This window comes from Phyllostomus hastatus, unplaced genomic scaffold (genome assembly GCF_019186645.2).
Source record: "Phyllostomus hastatus isolate PE091 unplaced genomic scaffold, TTU_PhHast_1.1 phas_contig_402, whole genome shotgun sequence".
NCBI classification, from domain to species: Eukaryota; Metazoa; Chordata; class Mammalia; order Chiroptera; family Phyllostomidae; genus Phyllostomus; species Phyllostomus hastatus.
In genome coordinates this window covers 7557351-7581190 of record NW_025333873.1, presented here as the reverse complement: position 1 = coordinate 7581190, position 23840 = coordinate 7557351, and positions in this window count along the sequence as shown.

The window sequence follows — 23840 nt, the reverse complement described above, 5'->3', positions numbered from 1 at the left end:
TCTCAAATAGATTATTAGTTATTAATGACTGACAGATGGATTATTGAACTTAACTCTTTTCTACTTCCCTATAACAGAAAGATACCTTCGTCAGCTTTGCCATATGACTTTGGTATACCTCCTGTTAGAGTGGGAGTGTACGCAACATTGATATTGAACATGGCTTTAACCAATGGGGCGTTGTTGTATGTGGAATGAGCAGAGGCTTTGAATGCGCTTGGGCTATTTAGCTTGGCTTCTTCCATTTGTTCTCTGCCATAGAATGACATGCTCTGAATACCTTCAGGTCCATGAAGAGCGATGAGACATATGGACCACACCTGAACTCTATTCTTAGTGTAGACCCAAGCCTAGTGGAGCCTGGTTGGGATCAGCGGAACCTCAGCCTACCCGCAGACCCATGAGAGGGATGAGTTCATGTCTGTTGTTAAAAGCCAGTGAGATTTGGGGATTGTTGGTTATGCCTCATTGTTTTGAAGCAGTGGCTGACTAACACACTGACACGTGGATCCTCTGGTAAGGAAAGGATCAGTAGGAGAATCTGATGGCTATGGACAGGCTGATGAGAACCCACTAGAGAGGGACTCAGACCTTCCTGAACTGGAACGCTCAAGTCTCCTCTTCCCTGCAGGAGACTGTGGAGAGTGCGAGTTGGGCACGGTGCATCCCCTTTCTGCTCCCGATACCCAGCCTGGTGCCCTGCTTAGAGCAGGGAACTGATACGTGCATGTGAGATCTTATTAGAGTGAATTAGAACACAGCCAACTTAAGGAGGGTTTATTCCTGAAAACAGGGCTTTCTGTAGGAGCATCCAAGATGCAGATCAGAGAAGAGGCCACGGGAGGGGCGGACCGACTGCAAGAAAAATTTTAGAAATGTCCTGAGCCCTTGAGTGATGTGGGTAGCTTTGGTTTCTGAGGGTTGCTAGAGAACACACTTAGAACCGCCATCCCTTCCTCTGTCAGGCGGTCCAGGCTGTTACAGCGGAATAGCATAAACAGCGGAGCATAGACCACAGGAATTTATTTTTCTCAGCTCTGGAGGCTGAGAACAGCGAGACCAGGGTGTGAGCATGGCTGGGTTCTGGCGAGGGCCCTCTTACTGGCTTGCAGACGGCCACCTTCTTGGTGTTCTCACGTGGCTCAGAGCAGAGAGAGAGAGGAGAAAACTCTCTCCTGTCTCATCTTATCAGGGCACCAATGCATTATGGGGGCTCTACTGTCTTAACCTATTTACCTCCCCAAGGGCCCCCACCCTCAGACCAGCTCACACTGGAGACTGGGGTTTCAACATTAGAACTTGGGGGGGCCTTCTCTAAAAGGGAAGATGTCCCTTTTAGAAAAACTCTTGCTTATGTAACTAAATGCCCCCTCCCTCCTTTTCTGTGCTCTCTCCCTAACCGCCCCCCCCCCCAAAAAAAAATCAGGCACCACTGTGATGTTTCATCCCAGCAAAGGCTGGCTAGCAGTTAGCTGATCCCCACTAACCTGATTTCATAAAGACATGAGACATAATCCTTCTCAGAGATATTTGTGTTTCTAAAGGGAATTCTAGGAGTTTCAAAAGACTTCTCTAGGCAGAGAAATGAATTGCCAATGGTAGAATATCAAAAACTATATTAGGTTGTCAGTCTTTGGGGGCGGAAAGTTCTGATGCCCTCCGCCCCCACCCCTCCACCATAATCCCTCTATACGGGCTCCTAAAATCCTCCTGTATTAGGATGAGACCTGCTCATCTGCTTCTATGACTCCTTTTCCTACATTTGGAGTGAAGCACAGAGGCAGGCAATGAAAGTACAAGCTGGTTCTTTTTAAAATTACTGGGGGGCTTCAGGACACGCATTTTTAAGAGGGACTGGTTGTGCTGACACCTGCCGTTGGAAGGTAAGAAGGTGCCCTGGGACTTCCGCGGGAGGTGGGGCCCTGGAGACTGCCTCCCGCCGCCTCATTAAGCAGGCAGCCCTGACGCCTAGACAGATGCCACCCCATCCTCTTCCTCTGGCCAGCCCCTCAGAAGGAGCGGACTCTTAGGTCACTGTTTCCAGGTAAAGGATGACTGGAATTAATAAAGGGCCAGCATTCTAAAACAACCGTGTCACTCTCTGGTAGTGGAGAAAAGCAGCAGAGGGGTGGGAACATACGGTGGGAGGAGCCTGAGGTTCGGGGTCTGAGGGCTGTGAGCTCAGTGCTCTCATCTGAGAATTATGGGAAATAAACACTTGTCCCACAGGGTTGTTGTGGGGGTCCAGTGAGAGGTGGTCTGTGGAAGCCCTTTGAGGGACAGAGTTCAGTATTTTCTCTCTGTGACAGCTGTTAACAGAGTGGTTATAGAGATTCACATACGGCGTCAAGGCTGATGGGGTTTACTGCAACTTTCTCTTGCCAGATGTAGTGCCAGGAGGCAAAGTCGTGGTCAAGCAGGAATGTTCTGGTGCCAGACAACCTGGGCTCCAATCCCACCTTTACGCCTATCTTCTCTTTGTGGTGGTTGTCACATTTAAGGGAGGGGATACCTAAACCAAATACCTATACTCTAACCCCCCAAATGTATTTAAACAGTGCATGGCGGCCAGCAGTCTCTCAAGTGATGCAAGCTGTTTTCTTAACTTCTTATTTTGAAATAACCACAGATTTGCAGGAAATTGCAAAGAGATGTGTAGGGCGATCTGAGGTACTCTGCACCCAGCTTTTGCCCAGATGGACAGCTTGTATAACGACTGTTCAACGACAATACCAGGAAATTGATGTCAGTACAATCTACAGAGCTGGTTCAGATTCCTCCAGTTTCACATACACCTCTGTGTGTGTGTGTGTGTGCGCATGTGTGTGCACGCACACACGTGTGCATGTGTAGAGCCTAGCATGGCTTCATGTAAACATTGCCACAGTCAAGACAGAGCTTTACAGTCACCAAAAAAAAAGCTCCCTCTTGCTACCCCCTTATTGCCATTCCAGACAACTATTTTTAATTCATTGAAGTAGTGAGGAAAGAGAGTTCTCAGTAGAATTATATTTTTATAGCAAGCAATGCCTGACATTGAACTTGTGAAATTATAAGCTCCCTGTCCTTGGAAAGATTCAAATAGGAGCGGTGTCTTCTTTATCAGGGATTCTTCAGATAATAATACAGGAGAGAGAGAGAGAAGGGACGGGGAGAGTTGAACTCTGAGTCCCATCTTGAAGCTTTTAGGATTATACAGGAGGGAGCCTAACGGAGGTGAGGTTTCAAACGGACCTTGAGGAGCAAGAGGGCGTAGGAGAAGAGGGGAAAACATGTCTGGAGAGCCAGAAGGAGAGCTTCTTTTGTTCTGACTCTTCTCTGCTCTGCTCTGATCCCTGACCCTGGGTGACAAAGGTACACCTCTGGGGTAGAAGATTAGCTTTCGCTAAAAAAAGCTGCTGTCTGAGTAATATGGAGCCCAAGCCCTGGGCTTCTTTGTCTCAATCCTGGGCCAAGGAGTTAACAGCCAGGCTGTCCAGTAGTCAACTGACCTGCCACATAGTCAACTCGTCAAGAGAGGAGTCCCAGGTAAAGTCGGGCTCCTTGCTCTGCTGGGCTACCATGCCACACGCAGTGCGCGTCTCCTGGTCAGTCTGTGTGGAGTGGTGCCATGACTGGCTTTTCTTTCTAACCCAGGCTCCTTTTGAAAAGGACATATCAGCAGACCCAGGGGGTCTGCTTCCAGCATCCTTTGTGACACCCTTCTTTCCCGAGAATGCATTCATTCTTTCTTTTTTTTTTTTCAGGGGAGCTCAGCAGGTAATTTAAAAGACTAACAAACTTTGGCATAGATCACTTTTAGAGCCAGAGAGCTGGCTGGCATATTAATGAAGCCATCTAGCGATAGACTTGCTTCCTGATGCAGGAACGTATCAAAGAGGTTAGGTCCACGAGCGTTGCTCTGCAGAGCCCCATCTCTATTATCTAGCTCTTAATTACTTCATTAAAATTCAACAGAGAAGCTGCCCAAATCCAGTAGCGTGCCCACGGCTTGCTGGGTGATTTCCCTGCCTCTGGCCATACGTAATTTTTAGCTCTTTAGGTCTCCGGAGATGGGAGGCCAGATCTTAGGCAGACAGTTCTGCCGCTGCTGGCTGTTGATGGGCAGAGCTGGGGCAGCCGCCTGCCTTCCTCACGGCGGGGTTTCTGCCCCCTCCCTCCCCCAAGCATGGGGACCCCTGCCTATCGTCTGTCCTTGGGGAAGGAACTGCCCTACAGAAGTGTTTTCCAGATCACAGAAGTCTCCTTGGTTAGAAGCACATGCTTTCTGAAACTTTTTAGAAGAGATAGATTGCTGCCTGCCCTTCCTCCTTAAAAAGGACACCGTTCCTCCTTAAGGTGGGACACCATTTCAGCTTGGGTGGCTCGCTGGGGGAAGTCAGTGCACAGGGTGGGCTTTGTGGGAGAACACCTAGGCTCCATACCTAGCTTTGAGTGGCCTCCTTGAGTTCATTTTTGCTGTCTGTAAAATGAAGCTGTTAATTGGTTTGGCCCCTCTTTATTGTTCAATTCTCTTAGTCTGTAGGAGTGATCATTATCTCCTAGGGCTATGATCTAGGGGCACCTTTTGGCTGGAAACTGGACCAGTCAGCTTCTATGTGAAACTGTCCCTGGGGGCTCTCGCTTCAACATGCTGTTCCTTTTAGTGATATCCCTCGCCGCCACCCTCCGTAACTAACCCTGGGATCAGGAACACTGCCCGTTTTCAAACATGATTTTCAGTCCACATGGAATGACACGAGGTGGTCCTACTTTTTCTTTAGCGCCCAGTGAGTGCGTGGACTTCTGGAGCTGTTTTTAGGTCCAGAGGCTCTTTTAATGTTTCTGGGTCTCCATCTATATTCCCACTGGAGTGGGGTTTTCAGAATCACATTGACTTCACAGAGGACGATGCACCTGAACACGTCTTGGTGGGGCAACGTGTGCTCGTCAACGAAGGTTGTAGACGTTTCACGTGCCCTTTCCTGTGCTGCTTCTGCCTCCCTGTGTTTGCTTTGCTTTTTTCTAATCACCGAATCTGTCAAAGGTCCTTCAGGGAACAGCAGAGGGAGTTCAGGGTCTCCTGGGCTGTGGCCACTGGAGTCTCCAAGAGTCGTATGACGGAGATCCGTTGTGACAAAAAACTGTGCCAAGGGCTTGCGCCAGGAGGGCTCAGGCAGACACGGCAGGGCTGAGCCCACAGACAGGAGGTCAGTGGGGAGCACAGGCTTCTAAAGAAGAACGATTAAGGAGAAGAGCTCGTGCTCAAGTTGGAACCTGTCAGGCACGTAACCAGATGGAGATCTGACAGATGGTAAGAAAAAAAGCAAGTGTGCACCTTCTTCTAAGTATTTCTAAGGTAACGAGAGCCTTTGACAGGGCCTAGTCCCTCATCCCTTCCATCTGCCCAGTGAAAGAAGAATCTGGAATCCTTTCCTGGCCCAGCCCTTGGTTCCTGGGGGCATTTCTAAATCCAGGAGGTATAGGCAGTATTTGAGGACTTAGCATTTGGCTGGTGATTAGCTCCAGAGCCAAATGTCGCTTTTGGCCCCAGGACAATACTAGATAGAGAGAGTCACTGGCTTTCGATACCATGCACTGCCCAGAGAACTTAAGTTCTTTTTCTTTGTTTGGTGGTTAAGACTTTGGGAGAAAGGATGATCTTTTTTTTAAAGATTTTATTTATTTATTTTTTAGAGAGAAAGGGAGGGAGATAGAGAGAGAGAGAGAGAAACATCAATGTGCGGTTGCTGGGAGTCATGGCCTGCAACCCAGGCATGTACCCTGACTGGGAATCAAACCTGCGACACTTTGGTTTGCAGCCCACGCTCAATCCACTGAGCTATGCCAGCGAGGGAGGATGATCTTTTTGTAATGCACTTTCTCCTGAATTTATTCATCACTCTAAATGGTCATAACTCTCAATTATATTGAATTCCTCAGACTTCTTTTTAAAATGTAATTTTCCTTGTTTTTCTATTTGGCTCAGTGTCTTTCTGTCTCCTGGGTAGTAGGGCTGCATATGTCCTTTGGTAAAGGATGACCTCTCTATACTGGCCTCCAGGACATGTGGCATCGAATTGCTGTGCAGGACCCCCATTATTTTAGTGATAATAGTGCCACATTGCAGGGCCTGGACTTGGTCTGAGAAGAGCTTGGGCGGGTCATGTCACCTTGGGAAGCCTTGGTTGGTTGGTGTCCCTGTGCATTAAATGTCCATTAAGTGGAAATGCTATGTGCCTAGTTTGCTTTAAAGACCTGCTATGAGTATCAAATGGGTGTAATCTGTGAAAGAGTCTTGAAAATTGTAAAAGTTTGGAGGTGATGCAACGGTAAATTTTATGTCAACCTGAGTGGGCCCCAAGGCTGCCAGATCAAACGTTATTTCTGGGTGTGTCTGTGAGAGCGTTTCTGCATGAGACTGGCATTTGAACCGGTGGGCTCATAAAGCAGATTGCTCCCCACATTGCAGATGGTCAGCATCCAATCCACTGGAGGCCTAAGTGGGAAAAACACAGGTAGGGAAGACTCAGCCCCCTTCCTGCATGGCTGCATGAGCTGGGAGGCCGGTCCTCTCCTGCCCTCAGACTGGGGCTGACACCGCTGGCTCCCCGGGTTCTCAGGCCTTCAGACTCAGACTGAATGGCACCACCCGCCGTCCTCGGTTCCCAGCTTGCAGAGAGCAGACTGAGGGACTTCTCAGCCTCCATAGTCACACTGGGCAATTCCTCATAATCTCTCTTTCTGTCTCATCTCTCAAGAGGATATATATGATAGATAGACATTCCTGCTCTTTCTCTTTGGAGAACCCTGACTAACACAGGTGAGTACATGACGCATGACCCCTTCTAGGGCTTCTTGGAAGGGCAGTTATTCCCAAGAGGCAGAGCGGCCAGAAGCAGAGGTTCATAACTGATTCTTCTAAGTACAAAACATTTTGGGGGTTGTTCAGGTTTATGCCTGGTTCTCATATACTTAATTCAGTGAATATACTTTAGCTCCTTGTGGAATACCAACCATGTGCCACGCCCTATGCTAGGCAAAGGCAGGGTGATGTGGCATAGAGATAAGTCACATGGGAGTTCTGACCTGCAGGGTCATGCTCTGTCTCTGTTGGGGCCTCTCATGATTTACTTGGCCTTTATGTTTGACAAAGCTGTGTGTGCTTCCACCCAGGCCCTGTGAAAGCAGTGCCTGTGGCAGGAATTAAAGGAGGTGCAGTTTATTTGGGAGGTGCAGACCCAAGGGGATGAGCGCGAAGGCAGATGGGGGAAAGGGAGGCAGACCAAGACGCGAAGTCCTGCAATGCTCTGTGCTCCGGTGTTCACGATGAGCACCGTGGGGACATTAGATCCCCAACAGGTGCGTTTCCTGGGTACGCTGGATTTTTTGGGGAGGTTTGCAAGGAAAAAACACACTTTGAAGTAATTCACACTGAGGAGCAAAGAGGCTATTTCTCTGTCCAGTTTCCTTGCATTGCTGTTTCTCATTGGCCAAGGTGACGCCCACAGTGAGTTGACCCAATTGCACTTGTAGGTTGCGTCATCTGGTCCCGAGTGTCCTGGATTCCATGTCCCATGATGCTATACTTCATACCAGTGCAGAAGTGAGGGGACAACTTGGCACAGGTGTGGCCCAGCCAAGAGAAAGAAGGGGACAGATGAGGGTATCTGAGAAGGCATACAGGCTCTGGGTCCTATACCGACCCTCTCCTCCTCAGGGTTAGGAGAACTTGGAACCCAGTGCAGCAAGGGGTAGATATGGCCTGACTTCTAAATTCCTTCCTGTATCTCCATCTGTTGGAAATGACTGCAGTCTGCTGATAGGCCCCTAGGCTCAAAATCCTCCTTCATGGGCTTAACAGTCACAGAATGGCTCCCGTTGCCCCACCTCAGCCTCTCTGGGGCCCCACACCAGCCGTATCCTGTCCACAATCCCTTACAGGAGGCCAGATCCTTGTTAAGAAACACTATGGATTTTTGGAGTTAAAAAAAGTCTGTAGAGAGACTTCAGAGACAGTCTGGGAAGATTATAAAGAAATGTGGGTCAGTTGCAGAATATTCAATAGCACACATATCATAAGAGGTCTACGGAGGTTTCCAAAGTCGGGGCTCGCCCCGAATTATGGTTCCCTGATGCAGAGCCAGCAAAGGTCACAGCGTAACAGATTAGGGCTCGATTCTGCGGCACTTGGAAAAATAGAGCCACCTCCCTACCATGCAGCAGGGATATTAATTTCCGCGACTGAAGTTCAGTTGAACAGAAAGAGGAGGAAACAGAGCCATCTCTTCAATCCCAGTGGTGACAACAGAACCCCATCCTGGTCCTCTCTGGAAACCGTCTCCCAGCCAGATTCCAGATGTCCGACAACGTGCCTACGCTTTTCTTTCCGTGAAAACTGGACCCGGGTCGCTGGAGGGACAGCAATTACTGTCCACAGATGAGGAACCCGAGGTGCTGGGAGGTAATCGGCTCTCCCACAGGCACAGAACAAGTTGGGCCACGAGGCAGTTTGCAGCTGGTAACTCCCAGCTGGGAGCGGAAGATGGTGTTTACATGTAACGCCTGCAGAAGAAGGAAGGGCATGACCGAGCATCCCTACTGTGTGGTAGGCCCTGTGTGTAGTGCCTGATGGACATCTTCTCACTCAAGTAGACAGTGAATCTGATAGGTCAATATTCTCTCCATTTATTAGAAAACCGAGGCTCAGAGAGGTAAGGACATTTTTCCAAATAAACCGCATAGGTCTTCAGAGACCTGGGGCCGACTGAGGCCAGATGCTCTGACTGGTGCGGACTGGCTGTCCCCTTGGCCTGCAGGCATCTGTCTTCTCGCTTAGACCGGGATGTCCAGTAGATCAGGAGCCGGGTCCTCGCTCTCCCCTGCTCAGGGCACAGCTTTCCAGGCAGCCAGAGTAGTGAGGAGGTAGGGACCCGCCAGGAAATTTCTGCGGTGTTGGGGGGATCTAGCCTGTCATTCTTTGAAACTGGTCTAAAATTTAACCCAAACTTGTTCTCTTTACTTTAAGACTCGGTACAGTGTCAGTCTCTGGGCTGATGGGAAGAACTTGAGAGTGAATTTGTCCATTTAAATGAGAATGGGAGCTCGACGGCAGAGACATTGGAAGGTCAGACAAGGGATCTTGGCTGATGGGCCACAGAATGACTGATGGACGGGAGGAAGGATTTTACCGTTGTTAAGGTGGACTCAGAGTAGGCACTTAGTAACATCTCCTGTGCCTATGACAACTTCTTCCCTGGATCCTTGCTCTTGGTCAGCAATGGTTACCAGCCCAGGCTGGGGCTCAGCAACACAGCAAGCCCCTTGCCCAGTGGCGATGGGGGGACCTCCGCCACGTGGAGCACTCCAACAGATGTTGCCTGAGCCCTGAGCCGGTAGGTATTCCATGTGGGGCCTGGTGCCAGGTGCTCCCTCCAGAGGCCAGAGAGGTACGAAGGTGGAGGCAAAGCCTGGAGCTATGGGTCATGCGTGGGCTTTGGGCTCAACCTTACCCATGACTGAGGGAGGCACTGACGGGAAGACACATGTGACCGCACCACACCAGCAGAATGCACTGTCCCTCCCCCGCTGCCTGCATTCGCCGGTCCCTCTCAGCGGCCAGTGCAGGATGAAGGCAGTCCGCTGTTGCCAAGGCAGTGATGATGGCCCCGGTGAACTAATGTGGACATCATCTGAGGCAGCGATAGCCACATGACTGTGACCCCGGCCTGGACTTACAAACAGGAACTCGGGTTCAGCTGTGGCCTGCGATCGTTGCTACAATCTATATCCTGCTCAAAAAGGAGCTCATTAGTGCCTGGGGAAATCTTCCTCCCTGCCTCTTCTAACGCCGAGCAGTTTTCATTGTATCCAATCGCCCTTCTCGAGGACCTCAATTTCATCTAACCATTTTCTTATCTCATAACTACTCCGAGGCTGTGTGCGCGCATGTAGCCTGCCCCTAGTGGGTAGGAAATGGTTACCTACACGGCTCCGAGCGGGGGAGGAGATTGATGTTTAATGGTAGTACGCGGGAGGTGTCATAGCCTCCATATTTGTGCACAATGGAGAATCTATTTTCAGCTCGCACCCCATCTGCACGTTACTTTTCTGGGCAAAAAGAGCAGAAGTTACCCACCCACTTCCCATTACCACAGTGTGGCCAGAACACAGAGGGGAGAGCAAAAGATTTGGATCCGAGCGGTTGCCTCTCAAATTTCTGCGTGTTTACCACCTCCCTTACCTGGGAGGTGTGTTGAAATGCAGGGGCATGAGCAGCGTCCTCAGAGATTCTGCTTTTTAGAAGATCTGAGGTAAGGACTAGGCACCTGCAGTCTGAACAACCTCTTGGGCCGTTTCCGTTTGTGGACCTTCCTTGTAGAGCCGTTGGATTAGGTAAATGAGTTAGAATCAGGGAAGTGCAGGAGCCACACGCAGAGAGACAGGCCCTTCCTGAGTACGAGTTCATGAACAGCTGGCGCATGTAACCATTTCAACGAGATCCTCAGTAAAGCCTCACTGTTCTGGTGGCCGTGTGCCCTTTTTGGTCTGGGTCCATGGTTGTTGTTGATGAGTTAATACCTGTTAATTACCTTTAGTGCTGCTTCTCTCCCTCCAAAGAGTGCCTGGGTTTGGACAATAAATTATATGGTTCCCCTACTTCAAAGTGAACTTCAAGCAAGCTTTGTAAAGGAAGGAGGCGTTCTTTTCCTGCCAGCATAAGCTCCCGAGATGAGTTAATCATTTCCCGGCCAGTGTCCTTGGATGTGGAGGGGAGGGGGCATGAGCACATCACGTGTGCTGAGCTCTCCCCTCCGGGGTCCCCAGCTAAGGGATCACTCGGGACAGTTAAAACGCTCCTGATCTCAATGAGGTTTCTGAGGCATAAATGATTCAAAAAGGCCAAAGGCGTGTTTGCAGAAGCATTAACAATCTTATCGAAATTACGGCTTACCCTCAATAAATTCAAATCTGTTTACACCTAACTTGCCACTTGCGGCGGCAGAAGCCAACCTTCGCTCTTTCTAATCCCGACCTTCTTCTCTCTTGTTCAACATGCAGATTTTACTTCTGCAAACACAGAACTGCCTTCTACATCCGAGGACGTCATTTAAGGCCGAGAAACTCCAGTGAGAAAGCATTCATCAGCAGTAAAGTTTGTTTGAGGATTACCCACTGTGAATAAAGCCAAGCTCCCCTTTCAAACTGAAGCATGCTATTTCGGGAATGTGACCCCTTTCATGAATAAATGACATGGTGACATTTACAGATAAAGCAGGATTTAACTGCTATGAAAGGAGGTGACAAATGTCAGGATGTCAATAATGATCCGTGAACATAATGGTTTCTTGCCTGAGCGCGGAGCAGATACATAATGTGACTGCTGCCTGCCAGCCTTCTGCCCAGAATGAGGCCCGCAGTCTGGGAACAGCAGAGGAGGCTCCCAGGAGCGAGAGAGCGGGGCTGGTGGGTGTAGGGGGCGGGGTCTCAACGCGGTCTGGCTGGTAAATGACGCTCTTCATCCCATCCTATTGCTCTTATGCCGGTGTTCCAGGGAGGTTGAAATTTTTCTATCATTTGTGGCGAAATGTCGTCAGAGGAAGATTCCAATGTGAAAATAGCTTTCTCATTATGCCCTCGTTTCCTAAAGAGCCAGGGGTTTAGAGAAAAATGTCAGGAAAAAGTCTGGCTGTCACTAGGGTGCTGAGGCCAAGACCATAAGTGGTGCCTGACCCAGTGGTGCAACACAGAAGTCATGCCAAAGTCACCTGCCCCCACCTGCACGGGGCTGGCCCACTGTCTCAGCAGCAGGTGACCAAAGTCCCCGAGTGTGTTGGCCAGGGTACAGATCATTCCGCTGGAGTGGCCCCACCCTGTGGAGATTGCTATCCAGGCCCGCTTTCCTGCCTGGGGTTGGGGTCCAGGGTGCTGGGCTCCCCACTTCTGCCCCTGCCTCTTTGAAGCTGTTCTCGCTTTCTTTCGCCGGCCTTCCAGCCCCTCCCTCCCTGAAAACCAGGTGCCCTCGGGCAATGGTAAATGTTTAACAAGCAGCTCTTGGAAAACAAGCTCCAATTTGTTCGCAGTTTTCTGAGGTGTCAACACTGCCCCTTCCCCTGGCCGATTTTAAGCGACTTTTCAACACAAAGTCACCGAACACGGACTCTGTTGGGCCAACCAGCTTCATTCAACACCACCCGGTGGTCTTCGGGGCCTCTTTGCTCTTCAACATGCACTCCCCGCCTCAGCTGCTGCTCTCCTCCCCCAGATGGAGCTGTGGTTTCCATGCAAGGAACCTCGAGCGTGTATTTGCAGCCTGAGTCTCTCCTTAGGTGTGGCCCCATATAGCTCCTTCTCCGGAAGACAATTTTCTCTGTGTCCACTTTTGCAATTGTCCTGCCTGATCCTCTGTCCATCTTTCCCCTCCCAGAGCAAGCCCAGGCCTGGGCCCCGCTCCTGCCCGATGCCTCCTGGGCCTGGCTCCTCTCGCCAGACCCATGATGGCACCCCTACCCCACCCCTGGGTCTGGGCAATGCTCTCTTTTATCAGAGTATGTGAAATCTCACATGTGTCCAGCTCTTACCCCCATTTAACAATGAAAACAAGAAAACAGAGGCTCTGAGGTGTTGGCTGACTGGCCGGAGGCCCTGCAGTGTGTATGTGTTGTATCCAAGTTGCGACTAAACCCGAGTTTCTGGATTCCCAGTGCCACTGCCTTTCCCTGGGTAGCCCCCAACTCTCTACAACTCCTGAAGGCCAAGGCCAGCTGAAATCCTCATGCCCTCAGCTCCGCACCCTGGGCCCCACCCCTTGCTGCACAGTGACTCCCTGGCCTTCCTCTGAGTTGCTGTGACAGGGCCACTTCCGGGGGGGGGGGGAGCCGCAGTTGTTGACAGTTGTCACTCTGGAGCCTCTAGTAGCACATGGTGGCATGTTTTGCTCAGCGCTCCTTCAGCCTCTTGGTAGAGGTGTGATTTTTCTTGACAGATACCATGGTTTTGTCCTCCGTGGCTGCCAGGAAAGCTGTGAACTTTAAGAACAAGAGCAGGTCAGGCAGCGGTGTTGTCCCAACCAGCGCCGACAGGCCACCAGCCGCCACCGGCACTGCGGAGAGCGAGGAGTTCTCTCCACGTGCGGAGAGCCTTCTAAGACAGACAAAGGGATGACCTTCCGCATCCGTGTGTCCGTGGTGGGTGTGGATTCCACGCCATGCCCCGTGTGTGTGAGCAGCACCGTGCTTGGTCCCACTGAAGGGGGGAGCCAGAGGCTCACGGGCCGGGTCAGGGCATCTGGATCTGGGTGACTCAGTTCAGGGAGAGGACACGGTGTCATTGGCTGGAAGCATCGAGGATGGTTTTCTGGGGAGGCAGGGTGTGAGCGGAACTGGGAAAGACAGTTGAGGTTTGGCATGGGAAGATGCAGTCAGGTGGGGTAGCTGGCGGAGGATGGCTGCTGGAAAGGGAGGGTCAGAGGAGGGAAGAGTGTCTCTCCCTGATCCACCTGCTGCCTTTCTTGCTGCCGCTGATGAGACCTCAGCCCACGACGGCAGGCCCCAAAGGGGAGAGGACCTTTGATCTTATCCTGAAAGGAGGAGCTGGTGGGGGCCACCTACAGAGAATGCCCCTGGCTCTGTGGGGGCCACAGAGTGGCGTGAGTTCAGGTCATGGGATCAGGCCTGCCGCCCACCTGCTCACTTCCCTAGGTGAGCCTGGGGACCCCTGGCCACAGCGAGGCCCCTGCCTTGGCCATTCCAAGAGGCCAGTGGGGCCACTATGGGCAGCGAGGGTGCAGGTGGGGTGGAGGGCTGTACCTCCTTAGCAGGTTCTGAGGCAATTAGGAGCCTGACTGTCATTTTTCCCCCAACACTAACTCACTTCCATCCTGCTTTGTTCTTACAAGCTGACAAGATTTCAACCCGCTGCAGGAAGACTCACGACGCTGTCACAAAGTACCTGTGCAGAAGCGCTGAGAGCTAAATGCATTTCACTGGGAGGCAGTTTTGTCTGGAAGTTTCCCTGTGGTTGGAAGTTTCTTTGGAAACTTGGTGATTATTAAGATGTCGGGGGTAGGCAGAGTTGGCCACTGCCTGTGTGCTGCTCGGCCCTGTCTGCCCTGACATTCCTCTTCCTCGGGCCTCTGCACAGAGCGGGGCGGAGAGAGGACAGGGGACATGGAAGGGGGGGGCAGACAAAGAGCGCCCACGGAGGCCAGGGCCCTGCAGGGCTTTGGGGGGTGGGCCCTGGCCACCTGTGCCAGAGACCCTTCAAGGGTTTTGCTGCCTCTACATGTGGCAGATCCCAGACGAGCATGCAGGTAAAACTACACAGGTATTCTGGATTCTAGGAGTATTCTGTGTTCTGTATGTACAGAATGTCTTGGAAGGTGCGGTGTCCTTCAGCCTGGGAAACTTTGTAGTGAGCTGTTTGGTTATGCCCAAGCAAGGCTGAGCCTAAGCCGGCAGGAAGAGGGTGACCGAGGAGGACCGAGGCCCCTCACGGTGGTCAGGGCGAGAGCTCCGGGGGAGGTTTTCTGAGGCGAGCTGTTTTGCTTGCTTGGGTGTTGTGGGAAGGATGCCGTGGGACTCCTGGCCGGGGAGCGAGGAGAGAACCCCAGCAAACTGCCATCAGGGAATGCTCCCAGCCTCACAGTGGGACGGGTCACTGTGTGTGTGACGTGTGTGAGGGTCCACGCTGCCCGAAGAGGGATCTGCCCTTCGTCGTGGCATTGCACTGTTGACGGACGCTGGACGCTGCGGCTTCTGATATCCGGGGTGGAGGCTGCCTTGGCAGCACTGTATTCCCTCGGCTCATCCTCAGGTGGCACTGAAGTGCTGAGATTCTGCAGCTGAGGATCAGCCTCGCTGTGGGGAATGACGGGAGGGAGGGTGCCCACGTGTGTGTGGGGAGACGCGGAGCAGGAGGAGGCCGGGTGGGGCCTCTGAGTGCAGGGTCGGCAGGAAGAGCTCAGCACGTGGGTCTGGAGCAGGCCCGGAGGCGCAGCCCCTCGGCGGCTGGCTGCTTGCCTTTTCTGGGGTTCACAGCAGCACTAAGAGAGGGGAGACCTGCTAAGAGGCTTTTCTGTAGTCACAGCGGAGGAAGCAAATTATTTTTATTTAGCCAGGAAAGGCATTGGTGACCCTGGAGGACAGGAATATTAGGCAGGCTTGCATTTACCTAGATATTCCTTTATTTAGCACTTTATGCAGGTAAGCACTCATCACACTATTCTTTAGCGCTCTTTTGGAATCAGGCTGTCAAGGGCGCAGAGCAGAAAAAGACCCAGTGTTTCCCCACTTTCCCCCTCTGGCTAGTAGTTTATTACTCTGACCATTACTACTGCTGCTGCTACTGCCATTACTGCTACCGCTGCTGCCGCTACAACTACTGCTGCTGTTACAGGGGCATCTTGTATGATTTAAGCAATTTCAGCCTTTTAGGGGAAGGCTGTCTGTGCCCAGCACTGGCCACAGCTGCTTGGTGACACTGTGGTCTGTACTCGGGTCCCTGGAGTCAGCTGCGGGGTATGGCACCCTGATGGGAAAGGACAGATTGCTCAGGGCAGGGGTGGGGGGGGACTAGCACTCACTCTTACTCTGCCGAAGTCATTTCACTCCGAGAACTCCGCAGCGTTAAAAGCAGCGTACATGTAGGCTAGAGCTGGCATTTTGAAGACAGTCTCGGGGTTCTGTCCAGACCATGCGTTTGAGAACTTATATCTCTCTCTCCGTGTTCTTGTTTAATATCTTGTACTGGGGTGTCTGGCCCATGGGACTATGGGCGTAGAGAGTTCAGAAACTGTCTCCAGAAAGCAGGGCATGGGTCTGAGCACCCAGCAGGTGCCAACCTGCTATTGGCCAAATTAAGCAAAGGGCACACCACCTGCTTCAGAGGGGTTTCCTGTGTTTTTATCAGATGGCTTGAAAGTAGCCGCCACTGGTGTTCATGGCCCCCTGAGCAGGGTTTCTGGGTTGGTAGCCTTGACCTTTGTTCCCCGTCTTAGTCGGCCAAGACTGCCATAACGAGATACCAGACTGAGTGGCTTAAACAACAGAAACTCATTTCTCAGAGTTCTGGAGGCTGGGCATCCAAAGTCAAGGTGCCAGCCAGTTCAGTTCGTGCTGAGAACCCTCCTCCTGGTTTGCAGGCTGCAGTCTTCTTGCTGTGTCCGCGCTGGCGTCTCTTCTTACAAGGGCACTAATCCCATCGCTGGGCTCCACCCTCATGACCTAGCTACCTCCCAAAGGCCCCATCTCGAAGGGCCTTCTCACTGGGGATTAGGGTTTGCACGGCGGACTTTGGAGGGACACAGACATCACTGTGTGAGGGCACACAGTTGGTGACACTCCCTGAGCCCTCTCATCCCTGCCTTTGGGCCATGCTGACTCCCTTACCCAGAGGCAAACGGGAGTCGTGTTTTCTCTCCTACAATCCTGGTTGCAGCCAGGCCCTTGCCTGGGGCCCACGCCCTTCAGGAGAACAGCCTTCCTGCTGTAGGAGCCGTGTGCTTAGCCTGATTGCTCCGGAGAGGGAAATGCTGTCTCCTGGAAATGAAGTTCTTAGCTCCGGCCTGTGCCTCTTTCTTTCCTCTGCTCAGTTGACTCTGCTGCTGTCCTTCTGACTGAGGTCTCTGGAGCTCGTGCCCAGAGGGAGCCCCGTGACCCCTGCTGCTGGGACCGTGGGCATCGCTGGTCTTCTGGATAAAACGATGGCCCTGGGAATGCTTCAGGAGACTGGGGCTTTTCACTCTCAGAGTTTCATCCCGTTGAAGCGTCGATCCAGACAGTGTGGGAGAAGTCAGAATGAAATGAAAGCCTTATTTTAGCAAATCTATGCAAAATGTATGTGGCATGTAGCAGGTTTTTTGGGGGGAAGAAATGTGCATGTGTGTGCACGTGCATGTGCCTGTATCTGCATGTAGGCCCATGCATGTAGTAAAGCATGCATGTACTAAAACATAACAGCGCAGTCAGGAGATTAGTGTTTTAACATACGAGTCTAGATGAGAACATTGAGCTCTGGCTTGTGCACCCATCATTGAAAACACCTTGCTGACTACCATAATGAGGGAATAACTTTAACAGGACCGTTTGTCATAAAATCCATCTTCCCCTTGACCAGTCCTTTGATTCCCCCCAAGGTCTGCTGCCTGCCTGGCCTGTCTCACCGTCCTGGGCACCAGCATTCACGGGTGCGGATCCGCAGACACAGGAGGAAGGGGCAGCGGCCTCGCTCGGACGCAGAGGACGGCGGCTGTGCCTTTGCCTCACTGGGCTCTGCGGTCAGGAGCACCGTTCTCTGCACCTTTTAAACTTCCAGGACGGAGGGCACAGTGCCAGTTCTCTGGCGTGGCATTTCTGCGACGGAGCCCACAGCGCTGGGGAGCTGTAAACATGTGCATATTATGGAGCAGCATGGAGCAGCCAGGACTCCGAGGCTGATGTTTTCTCATACCCCACGGTTTTACGACCCCATACCTTTAAATATTCATTTCCATCGCTCTCCATGAGGACATAAAGTCAGATTATGCTTCCACAAGTCCTGGTGGGTGCCGATCCCTACAGCTCGCACAGCTGCTTCCTCGGGAGAGGAGAGCCGCCCCTGCCCCCCACCCAGCCCACGGCAGAGCCAGCCCGCCAGCCCTCTGTGTTCCCAGTGTCCTCTGCCGAGGGTCACCTCTCCCTCCTCCTCCTGGTGTCGGATCTGGTTACCGCACTACATGTATGTGCGAGGGCTTAGACGCTCCTCCCTTGAACTTGGGGCCTGAAACAGACCCGGGCGGTCAGTACCCACGTGTGAACTGATGAACGATTCCCCCTTGCAAGGGCTGCTTCTCCACAGGCTGCGGTTTTCCAGCACCACTGGGCTGGGAATGATGTAACGAGGCCAGAGTGTCGGGCGAAGTGACGAAGTGCACGCCTTCACCACCTCGCAGTCCCCCGAGCCCGGCTGGCTCGCTGGAGGTGGAGGCTGCGGTTTGGTGGGGTTTGGTGGCGGGGGAGGCTGGGACTGCACGAGAACTCGGCCGGGGCAGGCGGCAGGCGCAGGGGACTGAGCTTCAGTCGCTGTGAAAGGCCCTCTTCGGCCTGCGGTCGTCAGCTCGCAGGGCATCTCTTGGCTGAAGAGGATTGCTTGGCTGCTGAAACTGCTTGTAATTCATTACAGCAGGGCGTAAGCTGAGTGCACAGTGTCTTCCCCTACGGAGCAGCCCGACTTTTCACATGTTTTAGTGCTCGGACACAGAATTGCCCATCAAGCGGAGCCACTTCAGATAGGCACGCTGTCACAGTTCTTGGACAGGGAGGCCGTTCCAGTGTGATGAGAAAGTCTGGGTCTAGGGCAGGACCCACCACAGCCCACAGCAGACACTCAGCCCAGCCACTTTATGTCTCTGTGCTTGATTTTCTTAGAAAGACATCCCCGCACAGGTAGTTCACCGGAGACCGAATGAGCGAAATGTGTCATTGAATGAGAAGATTGGGGACCACAGGGTGTGGAAAGTAATGGTACAACACACCATGTTGGAATACCTGTCCGTTCCAGCATTTACACTGCTTCTCTGTATATGAGCTCAACACAACACATGGGAGAAAGAAACTGTCCCCACCCCAGTGTGCCTGTCCGCTGTGTTTAATGGCAACACAGTGGCACACAGAGGGAGAGCCAGGGATGTGGGCAGTGGGCTCCGTGTCTGGCCACGCCCCATGAAATGGGAGGAGTCACAATACAGCTGTCAAAGCCACGCTCGGCTCCTCCTCCTCACTTTGCGTCCTGACCTGTAACTTAGGGGAGCACCGTCCTCTCACACCCTTCCGTGCCTACGCCTGTTGTCAGTGTTGATACCGGCTGTGCGGCCACAGTTCCCACCTTGCAGGCTGCCACGCGCTTCCCCGCCCACGGCGACCCTGGTTCTCACACCGCCCCTGTGACCTGGGCCAGGCTGCTTCCTACATACAGGTCTGGACACTAAGGCTCAGAGGGGCCCAGTGACCCGGCCACCGCATCCAGCTGACTGGAGACAGGACTGGCGCCGGGACTCAGGACTTCTGAACCCTACCCCAGCGCTGTCTCTACTGCCCAGCACGCTGCTGCCCTAAATGCCACATTTCCTTCCGTGCTGCTTGACCTTAAGAAATCCTTTCAATGCCAATCTTCAAAACTTCTGAACTGAACTCTCCCTGTCCTTTCCAGCCCCTTGGCCCCATAGCTGGGCGCTGGCTTGATACCGTTCCAGAAGTGAACGGTAGATGTAGATGAGCTTATTCTTGGCCCACCCCCCACCCCCACTCTCTGCCCCTCCCTGTGTCATTTGAGAGGAGCCTGGAACTATCCAGGCCTGGGCAGGGAGTCCCTTGTCATGCTAGCTGGCCCCCCCGTGGAGAGGGGGCTGCAGGAACACGGGCGAATGCGCCTGGGGCAGTCTCGGCACACAGCAGGGACTTCAACGTTAGTTCAACGAAAAGTTTAGTATTGAAACAGTGACGTGAGGTGAAGAACAAGCTGAAAGGGGAGTGAAGGGCACTTGCCTTCTGAATCCCCTGTCTCTCTCTTCCGGCAGCTCCCCCGTGCTCCTGACACACACACACATTCAGAGAATGTGAACTTCTTCTTTTCTAAACATGTTCCCAGAAAAGGCCAGAGATTCATTGATTCTTTTTTTTTAAATTAAATTTTTTTTAATTCTTATACATGACTGGTGCTTGTTTTTGGGTAGACTTGGGGGCTAGGAGGAAATAAAGTCCAGATAAAGGGAGGGGGCTCTGGTGACGTTGGCCAGCATGGGGTGGGGGACCAGGGAAAAGGATCTGGGGTCCAGGCCACCTGCCGTGGGGCTACGACCCATCGGAGGAGCAAACGCAGTTTTCCTGCCGTGGCTGGGCTCCGGCGCGCAGACAAGACTTGAGATGCTGCAGCGTCGCACCAGCATGCTCTGCTTCCGACTTCAGTTCTGTGAGTATCACAGTCCCTTTCCTTCCAGAGCCAACTGAATTAATTGGGAAAGGGAGAGAGCCCCAGTGACTTGTGCTCTGACAAGCCCTTGGTCTCTTTGAGCTCCGGTGACAGGCAGCCAGACTTCAAAGGCCCTGGTGCCCTCCAGCTTTTACCCTGCCTGTCAGGAGAGGCTGCAGAGGAGTGAATGCTGGGGCTGGGGGAGGCGGCCAGGGAGTAGGTCTCCCTGACATTTGTCCTTCCCTCACTGCCGACAGCCACCTCAAGCCCAGCTCTGCAGCCTGCTGCCACAGCCCTCCAACCTCTCACACCAGGGAGACAGCTCGGACTCTAAATTTAGCAGGAGGAGGGGACAGGGAGGTCAGCGTGTCCAGGGTGAGGGCTGGAGGTGGATGCAGAATAAAAGAGACAGTGGACAAGCGAGGGCAGAGAGAAAAAGAGAAGATTGAGTGAGGGGAGGGACTCCTAGTCAGAGTCGTGGTTGCAGATCGAGAGGAGAGTCTTTTAAAGAGTTTGTAAAAATGTAGTGTGTGGCTCTGTCCCTATCAGTACCAGGGAGCATCGCTAAGGCTTGCTAAAGAGAGCGTGCATTTTGCATTTGTGAGGAGGCTGGATTGGAGCTCTCTCTCCGAGCAGCCTGTTTCAGCGGTTAAAGCTGCTGCCTCGGAAACCGGACCAATGACATTTCTGTCCAGCAGAAGGCGAGGACGCAGAGGGGGGGACTTATTAAGCATCTATTATGAGCTGGGTTTGGAATTTGCACTTTCCATTACTTAGCTCATTTAATCCTTACAATGGTTTGGCTTGATAGCTTTCAGGATAATTGTCTTTTTCGAATTACGGATTAAACGGAGGCTTGACTCGCAGACTAGCGCCAAGCAACTAGCCTAGGGGTCAGTGAGATCCGTCTGATCGTAAGCCCGTGCCCCTTTCTGCTCCTGTAATGAATGAATGTGAATATTCCCTCCAGAATGAGAGTCTATGTTTTGGACCTCCTCCTTCCAAAAGGTCGCAGTCCTCACGTTCTTGTTAAGACAACGATTTGTCCCTTTAAATCGCCGGTGGTTTTGTTTACACCTCGGCTTAGCGGAACAGACCACGTCTGTCTTGAAGGAGGCTCCGCTGAGTTGCAGGGGGGCTGTTGGCATCAGATCACACAGTTGAAACTTTGGATCCAAGCACCTGTGTGGCTGGTCGGGGCCATGAAAGCTTAAGGTCAGAGCACGCCTTCAGGAAGTAATTTTGGCGTAGAGATCCTGGCGATCTCAGCAGGAGACTTTCAGGCAGTAGAAGCATTTGGATGGAAATGTCCTTAAGCAGACAGGAACTCCATAGTTCGCATTCAGCTGGGAAACCATGTGCACTTTCTGAATTCTATAATTCTCCAAGGAAGTCTTTTTATTTTTAAAAAATGGCTAAATGACAAGCTTCAGAAGATTATTCCAAAGTGATGTTTATTTATTATTGCACTATCACCACCGGTTGCTTGGCAACCAAGAGTTTGAGTAGTCACCAGCGAGAGGACCAACGTCCCCAGGTCCTATCTCTGGCTCAGCCGGCATCCGTGTGGGGCTTGCAGCTGGCCAGGAGACGCTCAGCTGACCTCTGCTTCGTCCCAGAAACGTGCTTAGCAAACACTAGGCACTTCCACACATGCCTTCTTGACCAAACAGGCAGATGAATGAAGGGAAGACTGTTCAAAAATTGATCTAACATTTTTTTTTAAATGCTAACCTCCTGGTGAATCCTGGAAGCAGTTTAACAAAGGTTGAGAGTGGAGCAGACCTCTGAAATGACTCCGTGTGTGTGTGTGTGTGTGTGTTTGGAGGAGGAGAGTGAGGGTAAAAGATGTGGTTCTGGGCAGAGGAGAAAGAAAGGTTGAAGGCTGGCAGATTTTATCAGCAGCCACTGTCCTGCAGATGCGCACGCTGTGCAGGTCCGTGGCTCAGGAGCCTGGCCACCCTTCATCCCAGCCTCGTGCTTTTCGTGTAGGCCACCTGACCACTTCCACTCCTCGCCAGTGCCCAGGGTCAGCCCGAAAGGTGGGTTCTTTGCTCTCTAAGGCTCAGGTTCCACTTCCCTATTTCACCTGGTAGGTAGGGGAGATGCTGACCCCTGGTGTCAGGAGCCTCGGATTTCCCGCTTTGAGTACAGATGCGTCCACGTGAGCAGTGCAGGCCTATTTGTTGTACAAGGAGTGATTGCTGCATTATGGAACACGGCTCATTTCTAGCTACCTGCGTTGTATCCCCTGCAGCTCTTTTTATGTTAAAGCCTGTCTCTCCCAGTGTTATCTGATGGTTTCCTAGGAGATGCCCTCACCAGCCAAGCTCTCTGCTGATGCGCTGATGCTAGAGTAGGATATTATCTATAAGCACTAAATAGCTGCTTTGTTCACTCAGCACTGCTCTGCCCTTTCTCCCTGGGCCTCTGGCTAGTTTCTCGCAAGGGTCCCTAATGGCTGTGCAGAGAGAGGGAAAGGCTAAATGTATCTGCCTCTCAACATCTTCCACAGCCAAGAGCGGGCCTCCAGTCCTCTGATGGATTTACTCACCGGTAATCTTCCATTCAAGCTCATGGAAAGACTGTGTTGGTGGCTGGTGGGTTTTCCAATGTGAGACCGTGTTGCTAGATTTCATACGGAAAAGAACAGAGATCCCTTCCTCAGAAGGGGAGGGAGAGTTGTTTATTCTCTTAATACCTCGGCTTCCGGCTCTGCAAAATGGAACCTTTCTGGGACGCCTAGAAGCATCAGCAACAGCTGCTGGAAACTTGAAGTGGGGATCTTCACTGCCCATTTCTTAGTCTTCTCCCACAGAATGGTTGCATGTAGCTCCAGGCTGGCTTTCCATAATGTGATGGGGAGACAGGGCGCCCCTGAGGTTTGAGGGCGCCGGCTGCCACTGCAGGAAGAGGACTGACAACTTGGGCAGTATCCACACAAAGACACAATTTCTAATCTGTCAGATTGCCTTTTCTTAGGAGCCCTGATTCCATTAACACATTATCTGATCCGATTATCTCTCAGAAATTTTCTTCTTACGGCTGTAACCAAAGACAATCACATTTAATTGAGATTGGGAAATAAGTACATTGTTTAGGTGGAAAAAAAACCCATATGCATATGTATTATTTCTAGAAGTTTAGACCAGTTTTCTGAAGCGAGAAGTGGCAGAAGAGGACACATGGGCGCTGAAAAGCAACAGTAACTGTTAGAAGAAAATGTGAGACCAGTATCTGGGAGTGAAATTCAGTTCAGCCCTCTCTCTTTATAGCATAAGACTAAAGACTAGCATTTGATTAAGTGAAGCAAATGATTCCAAGCAACTGAGTCAGTATTTTTTCCAACAGAAAAGCTCTCCTCATCTCTTCCCTTCCCCAGCTCTGTCTGGGGACCCTTGGAGGGACATGCATTTGGGGGTGTTCATGACAGAGACTCCCCAAAAGAGTGAACACAAGTGCTTGAATAGTGACAAAGGCTGTACCGACTACACACACACAATGGACATATCATCTCACTATGTTGGATGAGCTAACATCCTATTTTTCATCCTATTTCATTTCAGTTCATTGCAGATAAATGATTATAATTCTCTAAATTAATTTAATTGCTCTGACACTGACCTAGGACTAGGTGTATGGGAAACCTCGGGATCATGTCTTCAAGGTTGTTGTTTTACTTGCAGGCCTGGCAGAGGACAGCCCTGTGTGACAACTATTTACATGTCATCTGAGAAATCGCATCAAAAACACAGTCCTTTTGAAAAACTGATGGATCGTCATTTTGCTTCAGCATCATAGATTAAATCACATACAAGTTATTTGGAGTGAACTTTAATATTGTAAATATTACATTAATTTAGTAAAAAGTTATTTTCTTTACATGTATTTTGGAAAGGGGACCGTAGCAAAGGGTG